This window comes from Panthera leo, chromosome C2 (assembly GCF_018350215.1).
Source record: "Panthera leo isolate Ple1 chromosome C2, P.leo_Ple1_pat1.1, whole genome shotgun sequence".
NCBI lineage: Eukaryota > Metazoa > Chordata > Mammalia > Carnivora > Felidae > Panthera > Panthera leo.
The window spans coordinates 85896783-85910462 of NC_056687.1; the positions used below are offsets into that span (position 1 = coordinate 85896783).

General features: G+C 37.7%; 1 pseudogene; it reads left to right on the forward strand.

The window, feature by feature from the left end:
• LOC122198781 overlaps window positions 1–3450 on the forward strand; it is a 56057-nt pseudogene extending 52607 nt beyond the window's left edge.
• The last annotated feature ends 10230 nt before the right edge of the window (window positions 3451–13680 follow it).

Here is a 13680-nt window from a genome sequence, read left to right on the forward strand (position 1 = left end):
AGCACAGAAAGAAACTGTCCTTTTAGGAAAAAGCAAGAATTAAGAGGAACAAAGAAAAACATTTTAAAAGTATGCCCTGATTGAAGTAGTCTTTGGAGAGCCAAATATTTCAAACTTATCTCTTGTTTGATACACTGGGATTGTGAAACTTTGGAACAATAAACCAAGATTTGGAGTGGATAAAAGCTACGCTCTTCTTGCATTCTGATCAAAAGTTTATGGCCGGTAGACCCTTAGGAACATTGTCATATATCCTCAGAGATACAAGTACTCTAAAGATTGCTGTTATGTTCAAATCGAAACTAAGATATTAAAGGGGCACCTGGCTGGCTCAGTCAGTGCAGCATGTGTCTCTGGATCTGAGGGTCATGAATTCAAGCCCCACATTGGGCAGAGAGAGTACAAAAACAAAACAAAAAAACCACTAAAATATTTAAAAATTTTGATGAGGGGAGGCTTGGTGGCTCAGTCAGTTAAGCATCCGACTTCAGCTCAGATCACAATCTCACTGCTCCTGGGTTCAAGCCCTGCGTCGGGCTCTGGGCTGACAGCTAGGAGCCTGGAGCCTGCTTCATATTCTGTGTCCATTTCTCTGCCCCTCCCCTGCTTGCGCTGTCTCTCTCTATATATATCCCTGTCTCTCTCTCTCAAATATAAAATAAAACATAACAAAAATTTTTCTCATTAAAAAATTTAGATGAAGTGTTTGATTGTTATAAAAGAAAAATTAACAGAGGAACCTGGGTGACTCAGTCAGTTATGCATCCAACTCTTGATTTCAGCTCATGTCATGATCTCATAGTTAGTGGGTTCAAGCCCTGCATCAGGCTCTGTGCTCTCAGGAGATTCTCTCTTCCCTCTCTTCCTCTCTCTGCCCCTGCTCCACTCGCACACATGTGTGCGTGCTCTCTCTCTCTCTCAAAATAAATAAATGTTTTTGAAAAAACAAAAATTAACTCTTTAAAAAAGAGTCAATTAACAATTGACTCAAAATGAAGTAAACAAACTGAATGGAATAAACTGAAGTGGCAAAGTTCTACATCCCAGTTTTTACCAATGCATGAGAGGCAGAGAGAAGGAAAAAAGAAACCAGGCCCAAAGAGCTTTACTTGTTAATCTTCTATAAAGTCAACAAGTAACAATTATTAAGTTATTTAAATTTTACAGCCTTCATAAAAAGATAGAAAACTTCCAGGGCACCTGAGTGGCTCAGTTGGTAGAGCGTCCAACTTCAGCTCAGGTCATAATCTCGGGGTTTGTGAGTTCGAGCCCAGCACCCTGTGCTGACAGCTCAGAGCCTGGAGCCTGCTTTGGATTCTGTGTCTTAGTCTCTCTCTGCCCCTCCCCCACTTGTGCTCTGTCTCTCTCTGTCTGTCAAAAATAATAAATGTAAAAAAAAGAAAAGGAGAAAAAAATTCCCAAGCAAAAATAATATATTAGCAAGTTTGAATTCAAAATTTGATTAAGAAGATAATATGTCATGATTAAGTAAATATTACCCACAGATGTCAGCAAAACTGGCAGGATAAGAAACTCTGAAAGTTCAATCCTCCATAAAATCAATGAAAAAACTTGCAAAAATTGTCAGAATTTATTTAGTCAAGAAAAACTATTAGATATTGGTTAGAAGAGTGAGCTTTGTGGCATTTTAACTTACCCTACTCCCATCTCCTGCTTCCTAGCTATTCAGCAGCTTTGAAAAAACAACAATCCACATTTAGGTACTGGAGGGAGCAAAACAGACCTAGAGCTCTTTCAGAGGCTCAGTTCCAAAAAGGAGTCAGTATTTGATCTGTCTTGTTCCTATAAGGCCCTACTCAAAAGATCTGTCGTTATCAATAAGCAAGAAGGAAATGCCTCATCATATACAAGGGATTCGCAATAACATTAATTGCTAATTCCCCATCAGAAACCATGGAGGCCAGAAGGAAGTGGGAAGACATATTCAAAGTGCTAAAAAATTTAAACTATCAACCAAGAATTCTATATCCAGCAAAATTAACCCTCAAAAATGAAGGAGAAATTAAGACATTCCCAGATAATAAAAAAAGTAAGATAGTTCTTCTCTAGCAGATCTGCCCTACAATTAATACCAAAGGAACTTTTTCAGACTGAAATAAAAGGATACTAGACAGTGATAAAATAAAGAACACCAATAAATGTAACTACATAGGTAAATATAAAAAATGGTATAAATGTGTTTTTTGTTTTTAATTTATTTTCCATCAAATATAAATGACAACTGCATAATTCAATAATTATAAATCTACTTTGGCAGGCAAATAAAATTATAAAGATGTAATTTGTGACATAACAGCATATGAGGGTGGGTGGAATGGATCTATAGAGGAGCAAAGTTTTGTATACTGCCGAAATTAAGTTGGTTTTTTTTTTTTTTTAATTTTTTTTTTTTCAACTTTCTTAATTTATTTTTGGGACAGAGAGAGAGACAGAGCATGAACGGGGGAGGGGCAGAGAGAGAGGGAGACACAGAATCGGAAACAGGCTCCAGGCTCCGAGCCATCAGCCCAGAGCCTGACGCGGGGCTCAAACTCACGGACCGCGAGATCGTGACCTGGCTGAAGTCGGACACTTAACCGACTGAGCCACCCAGGTGCCCCGAAATTAAGTTGGTTTTAATTGAAACCAGATTGTTATAAATTAAGAGGTTAATGGTAATCCCCAAAGCAATCTAAGATACATAGCAAAAGAACTGACAACTGATATTTTCTATAGTAGAAAATATCTGCTCTTTCCTTGCGGCCACCCAGTTGCGTGGAGGCGGAGGCTCAGGTGCAGTCAAGATTCAGCTCCACATGGGTGCCTGGGTGGCTCAGTCAGTTAAGTGTCCAAATTCAGCTCAGGTTGTGATCTCACAGTTTGTGAGTTTGAGCCTCGCATTGGGCTCCATGCTGACAGCTCAGAGCGTGGAGCCTGCTTTGGATTCTGTGTCTCCCTCTCTCTGCCCCTCCCCTGCTCATGCTCTGTCTCTCTCTCTCTCTCTCAAAAATAAACATTAAAAAAAAACTTGTTTTTTTTTAAAGATTCAGCTCCACCCATAATCTGCCACCATGGCTGAGGAAGGCATTGCTGTTGGAGGTGTAAATACTGAGTTGCTGAAGACCACTCTCATCCATGATTAGAGTACATGGCCTAGTACATGGAATTCACAAAGCTGCCAAAAGCTTAATAAGCGCCAAGCCCATCTTTGTGTGCTTGCATCCAACTGTGATGAGCCTATGTATGCCAAGTTGGTGGAGGCCCTTTGTGCTGAACACCAAATCAACCTGATTAAGGCTGATGACAACAAGAAGCTAGGGGAATGGGTAGGCCTCAATAAAATTGACAAAGAAGGAAAACCCTGTAAAGCAGTTGTGTGGTGGCTAAGGACTATGGTAAAGAGTTCAGGCCAAGGATGTCATTGAAGAATACTTTAAATGCAAGAAATGAACAAATAGAAAACTTGGTTCTTGTTCCAAGAAAAGAAGGAAAGAAAGAAAGAAAGAAAGAAAGAAAAGAAAAGAAAAAGAGAGAAAGAAAAGATCTATTTAACACAAAAGAAAGGAGTAATGGAGAACTGGAGGATCAAAAAAAAAGACATAAGATATGTTAAAAACAGCAAAATGTGTAATTCCTACCTTATTAGTAATTGTATTAAATGTAAACAGATTAAACTCTCCAATTAAAAGGGAGACATTAATGAACAAAGAAACATGATGCAGCTATATGCTTTATACAATAGACACACTTTAAATTCGAAAACACAAACAGGTTAAAAGAAAATGGAAAAAGATATACCACGTGAAAAGAAATGAAAAGAGCTAGAGTAGTGATATTAATATCAGACAAAACAGAATTTAAGACAAAAATTGTTACTAGAGGGGCACCTGGGTGGCTCAGTCGGTTAAGCATCCTACTCAGCTTCAGCTCAGGTCATGATCTTACAGTTCATGGCTTCAAGCCCCACATTGGGCTCTGGACTGACTCTGTGCCTGCCTCTCTTTCTGCCCCTCCCCCATTCACATGCACGTGCTCTCTCTCTCAAAAATAAAAAATTGTAATAATTTTGTATTATTATAATTTTTGTATATAATAATTTATTATTGTAAATAATAAAAAAATTCAAAAAATTGTAGTAGAGATAAAGAATGACATTTTATAATGATAAAAAATGTGAACCAAGAATATATAACATTTATAAACATATATGCATCTAACAGAGCTTCAAAATGCGGGAATAAAAAACTGACAGAATTAAAGAAAGAAATAGTTAATTCAATAGCACTAATTAGAAATTTCAATATCCTCATTTTCAATTATGAACAGAACAGCTAGACAGAAGATCAGTAAGGAAATAGAAGCCTTAAACAACACTATAAACCAACTACACCTAACAGACATCTACAGAATGCTCTGTAACAGAAAAATACATATGCCACTCAAGTGCACATGGAATATTCTCTAAAACAGATGATATTTTAGGACATAAAACAATTCTTATTAATTTGGGAACTGAAATCATGCAAAGTGTATTCTCTGATGACAATGGAGTGAAACTAGAAATCAATAACAGAAGGAAATTGGGGAAATTAAACAACACATTCCAAAATAACCAATGGGTCAAAAGAAATCAGAAAGGAAATTAGAAAATACTGTGAGATTAATGAAAACAAAAATACAACTTCTAACAATGTGGAACTGAGTCAAAGCATGGCTCAGACGAAACTTTATAGCTGTAAATGCCTACTAATAGAAAGAAGCTAGGGGCATCTGGGTGGCTCCAGTTGAGCATCTGACTCTTGGTTCCTGCTCAGGTCATGGGTCCTGGAATTGAGCTCTGTGTTGAGCTCTGCACTGAGCCTGGAGCCTGCTTAAGATTCTCTATCCCTCCCTCAGGCCCCTCTTCCCTGCTTGTATGGTCTCAGAGAAGGAGAAGGAGGAGGAGGAGGAGGAGGAGGAGGAGGAGGAGGAGGAGGAGGAGAAGAAGAAGGAGAAAATATTTTTTTAAATAAAATAAATAAAAATTAAAAAAGAAGTTTAACTCTGCATATCTCTACACCCTTCCCTTCAGTGACTACACTCGATAATTTAAAAATAGCATTTATAACATTTAAAAGCCTTCTCTAATACATGGCCCATTTCCTGGCTACTGTATTTCTGTGTAAACAGTAATATTTTCATCACTCACATATAAGACTGGAAACTCTGTCCCCTTCCTACCTTTGTCCCACCTGATCTTCACCAGAAGGGCAGAAGAGGATTCTCTCTCACATCCTACCCCATGCTCACACCAAATGAAAAGAAGATGATTTACCATAACAATAAATTAACTGCAACAGGAAAGGTTTGTTTGTTTGACAGGTCTCCAGTGTGGAGATGGTGAAGATCCAGGGCAAGCCAGAGCCTGGTAGGGGGAGGGGTAAATGGAAAGAAGACAGGAGAACAAGAGGGAAACAGACTTCCTAGTGCCCCAGGTAGTGAATTCTCAACTGTCTGAAAGGTGACCTGAGGAAAGAAGTTCACAGAAATCATTCAACTCCAAATTTATCCTTGATTCTGTCTAATGAATGCTGTCTGGTATTTGAGACTGAGCCCATATGTCTTTCTAACTATGGCAGTTAATTTATTACAAACTATATTTCAGTGTATGGAGAATGAATGATTCTGTTCTTAATTCCATTTTTCTTTTCATTTGCTTAACAGTCACTAAGCCCCTCCCCTACAAGCTAATCTTACTCTGCTGACAGATTCCTTTCAGTGATATCATTACTTCACTGTTCTTTTTTTCCTTTTATAAAACCCTTCAACTTTGAATGATCTAAGCATCTCAACTAAAGGATATGTCAAAAATAAAGAAATGCAAGCATAAATGAATTGTGTCTTTAAAACAATAGAATTTGGGGAGCACCTGGCCGGCTCAGTGAGTGAAGCAAGTGACTCCCAACCTCAAGGTTGTGAGTTCAAGCCCCACATTGGGTGTAGAGATTACTTAAAAATAAAATCTTTAGGGGCATCTGGATGGCTCAGTCAGTTGAGCATCTAACTCTTGATTTTGGCTCAAGCCATGATCCCGGGGTCATGAGATCAACCCCCTCATCAGGCTCTGTGCTGAGCATGGAGCCTGCTTAAGATTCTCTCTCTCTCTCTCTCTCTCTCTCTCTCTCTGAGCACCCCCCCCCCCCCGGCTTGTACTCTCTCTGTCTAAAATAAAATCTTAAAAAATAGAACTTTTTATAATTTATATAGAATCATTATTTTTAACAATATCCTTATTCTAAGGATATTGATCTCACCTCTAGGCTAATGACTGCCAAATTTGATTTTTCCATACCAAATTCTAACTCATACTCCATAATTCCAGTTGCCTATTGAACTTTCATTAGATGTCTCATTGTCACAGCACCAAAATACTTAAATGGCACTTGATTCCCACAGAGTTCCCAGTACCAAATCCTCTCATGGTCCTTCTGTATCTCACTTGTTCCTGGGAATTAGGACAGCTTTGCTGGTGCCCTCATTTCAATAAGCCCATCATTAAGGCAACAACTTCAGCTTCTGCCTAAAGTTTCTCTCTCCACAAGGCTCAGGCTCAAATCTAAAGTACCAAGGTCTCCTCCTCCCCATTTCCAGTCACATCTGATGAGGGAGCATAAAGCAAGCTGAGGACAAAACACAAGCTAGCAACCTCCCACCCCCAGGTGGGATTTTTGTGACATTCCCCAGGCACTCCTGGTAGCCCAAGAACAAAGGAAAGGACAGAAAACAAGTGGTTAAACTGACAGAGTCTCCATCAGTTTACAAATATCTTATCAACAGCCTTACCTGCAGGAACTCCCTACTATCTTAATGAGAATGCTTTGCTAGAGGTAAAACAACCCTAGCTTGACAATAGCTAGGCCTCCAGTAATCTGTGAGTCTTCTTTAGCATATGGAAATCGCTTTAAGAAACTTCCTCTTAAAAATGAAAGACTGGGACTTCATCAAGATAAAAAGCTTCAGCACAGGGAAGGAAACAATCAGCAAAACTAAAAGGCACCAAAAGAATGGGAAAAGATATTTGCAAATGATGTATCAGATAGATAAAGGGTTAGTATCCAATATCTATAAGGAACTTCTCAAACTCAATACCTAACAACAAAAACAACAACAAAAATCCAGTGAAGAAATGGGCAAAAGACATGACTTTTCCAAGAAAGAAATCCAGATGGTTAACAGACACATGAAAAAAATGCACAACATCACTCATCATCAGGAAACACAAATCACAACCACCATGAGATACCACCTCACTACCCTATGGCCCAACAATTGCACTACTAGGTATTTATCCAAAGGATACATAAATGCTGATTTGAAGGGACACATGCAACCCAATGTTTATAGGAGCACTATCGACAATAGCCAAAGTATGGAAATAGCCCAAATGTCCATCAACTGATGAATGGATAAAAAAGATGTGGTATATACAATGGAAAATTACTCAGCACTCAAAAAGAATGAAATCTTGCCATTTGCAACAATGTCGGTGAAACTAGAGTGTATTATGGTAAGCAAAATAAATCAGTCAAAAAATGACAAATATCATATGACTTCACTCATAAGATACAAAACAGGTGAAAATAAGGGAAGGAAAGCAAAAATAATATAAAAACAGAGAGGGAGGCAAACCATAAGTGACTCCTAAATATAGAGAACAAACTGAGGGCTGCTGGTGGGCTGTTAAGCAGGGGAAAGGGCTAAAGGGTGAGGGGCATTAAGGAGGACACTAGCTGGGATGAGCACTGGGTGTTACATGTAAGTGATGAATTACTAAGTTCTATTCTTGAAAAAAATATATATTTTTTTTCTTAAAAAAAAAAAAAAGAAACTTCTCTTGACTTACTTCCCCCAACTCCACAGTATATAAGCAGTCACTCTTCACAACCATCCAGTGCAGATCTTACTGCCCATGGGTCCTGTCCCATGCTTTAATAAAATCACCTTTTTGCACCAAAGATATCTCAATAATTCTTTCTTGGACATTGGCTCTGGACCCCCAACACTCCAAAACCCCATCAACATCCAACCACAATCCTTATGCAATTAAACCCTGTGACAGTTTATCTCACAGGCCTACATATAAATCTGTTTTAGACTTATAGTAATATCACTGTAAACTAGTCTGTTCTCTCTTTTCTCTCTTTTCCTCTCCTTCTTTCCTCCCTCTTTATCAACTAAATTCAAAATGTCACATCAGCTTGTCCATTCCATTTATAATCTATGTTATAAGAGCTCCCAAGGCAAATTAGATACATGAGACTATATGAAAACTATATGAAGAGATCTCTTCAACTACGTTCCTCTTCATTGGAAGTAAATGGAATAACCATGATTTGTGCTTTCAAGCAAGGTATGCAAGATTTTCTATGTCCATTCCCAGCAGATGAACAATATTTTTGCAACAAAGGAAAAAAATGCAATTTCTTCATATTCTTTGATAAGATCCTTTATTTATTTATAGTCAGATCTTGCTAGTTTTTTTATATTGCTATAAAGAACAAGGAGACTTTGGATTTCAGTGATGGTGGCCAAAGTAATTCAGATCATCCTCTGAAAAAAGGCAAACTGGAAAGAATAGATAACATACATAAAACATTGACTTGGATAAGTCAGGACAGCTAACAAGATTAAAGAATAATTTATCTGAAATATTAGAGAAGTCAGAGATTCAGAGAGTTTAGCCAAACATTGGCCTCTTTTGCCTTGACTGGTGGCATTTGCCAATTTTGGGTGAGGTGACTGAGATACTATAGAGCGTTTTTTGACAGGTTTATGCAGCAAGGATGACAAAATTGATTCCAGGCTTCCCAATGATAAGAGCTCCAGTAAACCATCCATCTTTGTATTAGCACTCCCAAAGAGCATTCTCTGTTGAGTTGAGAGAACCAGAATGAAACCCAGCTTCAAGTTAGTTATCTGAGTGGTTTAGAAAATATTAGTTGGATTAAAGTAATTACATAAGTAGGTGTTTGTAGACATTTGGGAAAGGGAGAAAAAAATCCCCTATGGAAAATGTAACATTTCTCAAGTTCCAACTAATTTCTACAAATAATTTTTAAATGAAATATCTGGCAGAAAATGAAGTATAAGCAAATACAAGAGAAGTCAGGACAACAAACAAGAATAAGTATAAACAACAAACAGCTCTAGATTTGATCATACATGAACTTAAAATAGCTATGCTTTTTTTTTTTCATTGAAGAGATTAAAAATTTTGTCAGTGAGCTAAAACTATACCCAGTGACCAGAAAGTTTATAAAGAGCCAAACAGAAATTCTAAAATTGAAAAGGAACCAAAATTAGGAACACAACTGCTGTGTTTAGCAGCATATTAAACTTAGCTAATGAGGGAATCTATAAACTGAAAGATCAGGAAAAAAAAAAAAACAAAAAACCTTTAATAATGAAGCACAGAAATAGAAAAGGATGCACAAAACAGAATTCAGAGTTTGGTGGTTTTAAGAAATATCCATAATATATCTTAAAAATTCCATATATCCACAATATATCTTAAGATATATCCACAATATATATTTGACATTCATCCTCTCAAAAGTTAGAGTTTAATTCCTCTCCTCTAGACTGTGGGCTGGACTTAATAATTTACTTCTAACAAATGGAATATGGTGGAAGTAACAGTGTAGAACTTCCAAAATTAGGTCATAGAAGGCATTACAATCTCTTCCTTGCATTCTCTCTCATTTCACTTAATCTGGGGATTAAGGGGATAGCCAGATACCCTATCATGAGACATGCAACAGCCTTATGAAATATACTATCCACGTGGTGAGGAAATGTGGCCTCCTTTCAAGAGCCATGTGAGCAAGCCATTTTGAAAGAGTTCCCTTTAGCCAAATAAAAACCTTTAGATGAGTATGGCTCTAACCAACATCTCAACTGCAACCTCATGAGAGAGCCTGAGCCAGAATGATGATTGCTCTATAATTCTTGATCTAAAGAAACTGCATTATAACTAATGTTTGTTGCTTTAAGCTATAAATTTTGGGGTGGTTTGTTATTCAGTCACGGATAACAAATTCACAGAATAAAAGAAAACAGATGCAGTAAGAATTTTTTACACGTTATCTAACTGAGGTTTCAGAAAAAGAGAAAACTGAAAACAGGGTAAAAATAATACCTGAGGAAATATGACTGAGAATTTTTCAAACTGAAAACAAAAATCCATAGGTTCGTGAAGAAAAACTATTCCCAAGAAATGTAAATTAAAAAAAAATCCACATCTGGGGCACCTGCATGGCTCAGTCAGTTGAGCATCCAACTTCGGCTCAGGTCATGATCTCGCAGTCTGTGAGTTCAAGCCCCGCATCGGGCTCTGTGCTGACAGCTCAGAGCTTAGAGCCTGCTTCTGATTCTGTGTCTCCCTCTTTCTCTGCCCCTCCCCCACTCATGCTCTGTCTCTGTCTCAGAAATAAATAAACATTAAAAAAAAACCCACATGTAGGTATATTATAATTAAATTGCTGAGGGAAAAAAAGATAAAGATAAAAACTTAAAAGCACACCCCTCCAAAAAATGATAGAGGTACAAAACTATACTGAGAGACCTTTCTTCTCACCAGAATACAATGGGAACCACAGATAATGAAATGGCTTATTTAAAGTTATAAAAGAAATTAGCTATTAATCTACAGCTATATAGAGAATATAACCTTTAATAAACAAAACAAAGATATTTCTGAGTAAACAAAAATTGTAGGTCACCAACAGGCCTGCAATAAAGAACTACTGGAAGTATTTCTTCAGGTGGAGGGAATATGATCACAGACAGAGGCATGGAAATGAAGAAAAGAAAAACAAAAAGAATAAAGAACAACAGAGATGATAACTATATGGGTAAATCTTAGTGAATACTGACTGTATAAAATAAAAATAAGGTTTTCAGCATTTAAAATGCATGTATAATTAAAATATATGAAAATAACACAGAAGGCAGAAAGGGGAAAAAGTCTTTTAAGAAATCACAGAAGTATTAATGTATATTAGATTCTAGGAAGTCGAAAAGCCATGGTATACTATTAAGAGTAGCCACCACAATAACAGTAAAAGAGTGTGTAACTAACAAGTAATGGAAGAGCAGAAACAGAATTCAAAAAACAAAACACTTGACTAATCCAAAAGAGGATAAGAAAGAAACACTGTAGTTAAATTCTCTGCTCGGGGTCTCACATGGCTGAAACCAAGTTGTCAACTCAGGCTGCAATCTCACCTGAGGCTTGGGGGCCTCTTCCCAACTCAGTGCAGTTATTGACAGAATTCAGTTCTAGCAGGTGTAAACTAAGGACTCATTTTCTTATTGGCTGTCAGCTCCTAGAAGTTGTTCTCAGCTCCCAGAAGCCACCTTCAGGTCCTAGCCACAGGCCTTTTGAAACATGACGGCTTACTTCTTCAAAGCAAGTGGGAGAATCTCCTTCCAGTCTGCTGTGACAGTTTCTTACATAAAGTAATATAACCACAGGAATGACTATCAAGTCACCTTTGCCATATTATGTAATCTAATCAAGAGCAATGAGCCCACCATGTCCACAGGTCCAGCCCACACCCACAGGGATAAATCATGCTATGGATGAACACCAGTGCCTCGGAATCTCGGGAACTATCGTAGAATTTGACTTACCACAGTGTGGACTGTGGGGAGGAAGAGAATACAAAGGAATGGAAAAACCTTGAATGGGTAGAGAGTAACTGGAAAAGGGAATAAAACGGATTGAGGAGTGATGGCAAGGAGAAAAAGAGCTGAGCAAACAGCATTGAGGGGAACTGGGAGCGCTTAGAGCTTTGTCTGTCAATAGATTTTGTGTGAGGCAGACAGTAAGAAAGAGACAATAAGGACACAAGACCTTAAAGAAATTCTTCTATTATGTCTTAGTCCCTCTTAAAATATTTTCTTCAGAGACCGCCGAAAATATCTTAATTTCTTTCAACAAATTGTATGTGCAGTTATTTTTGTTTGTTTTTATGTTCTGCTTCACTGGTGTTCCTATCAGTGCAAATATGTGCTCAGAATGAACTTCAACATGAGCCAACATTGTTTTGATTATACTGGAAAGATCAGGCTTAGGACGCAAACAGACCTTAAATAAAATCTCTAGTCCTTCACGTACTGGCTATGTTTTTAAACCAAGAGCCGCTTATTAAGCATTATGTGCCTATGCTAACTGATGTTGCTTACTTTAGCTGATGATCAAGATATTGCCTCTAGTAGACTGTTTTATCTCCTATAACCTGGTTAAGTGACAGCTGTGATCACCAGCTTATCCAGAGTGACAATGAAATAACTAAATGCTGTTAACTGCTTCATTAACTTCCTTATGGATAAATTGCTTACAGATAAATTCCCTAATATCCTTATGGTTACATGCATTAAAAAGGGTATCTATAACTGTCTCAAGTACATAATAAATGTCAGCTTCTACTATGATAGTTTTTATTATTTCTTGCATCCTGGTAAACCAAATAGCATATACTATTATTAAGTCATGATCTGAAAAACAGAAGAGTGAAATTAAAACATGTCAGGAGGAAAGATCATACTAAGATCATGCTTCCCAGCCTAGACTGCAAAAGCACCACAGAGGCTGAGGTTTTCATCTGTCTCACCATAGATTTTTTCTCAGAGCTCTGCTCTGAGTGTTCAGTGAGTACAGTAAGTGCTCAATGAGTACAATATTTAATAAATGAAAACAATATTCAATGTCTGAATACCAGTTGTATTTGTGGTGCACAATGGCCTTATTGAGGGATCCAGGTTCGGATCCAGGTTCAAAGTAGAGGTAGAAGACTTACCTGTCAGAAAGTGAAGGGCTTGGTAGGGCTTGGAAGAGTGGAAAATAAATTATGTTCTTGATAGAAGATACTGCAAGTAATAAGTTCATTCATTTTACAAATATCCTTTGAGCACTTTCTATATGATAATAGATATGATAATAGATCTTGTAAGGAGTAAAGTATATGAGACATGATTTCAACTCACAAGAATCTTCAGGAATGGGAAAAGATATTTGCAAATGACATATAGGACAAAAGGCTAGTATCCAAAATCTATAAAGAGCTCACCAAACTCCACACCCAAAAAACAAATAACCCAGTGAAGAAATGGGCAGAAAACATGAATAGACACTTCTCTAAAGAAGACATCTGGATGGCCAACAGGCACATGAAAAGATGCTCAATGTCGCTCCTCATCAGGGAAATACAAATCAAAACCACACTCAGATATCACCTCACGCCAGTCAGAGTGGCCAAAATGAACAAATCAGGAGACTATAGATGCTGGAGAGGATGTGGAGAAACGGGAACCCTCTTGCACTGTTGGTGGGAATGCAAATTGGTGCAGCCACTCTGGAAAACAGTGTGGAGGTTCCTCAGAAAATTAAAAATAGACCTACCGTATGACCCAGCAATAGCACTGCTAGGAATTTACCCAAGGGATACAGGAGTACTGATGCATAGGGGCACTTGTACCCCAATGTTTATAGCAGCACTCTCAACAATAGCCAAATTGTGGAAAGAGCCTAAATGTCCATCAACTGATGAATGGATAAAGAAATTGTGGTTTATATACACAATAGAGTACTACATGGCAATGAGAAAGAACGAAATATGGCCCTTTGTAGCAACGTGG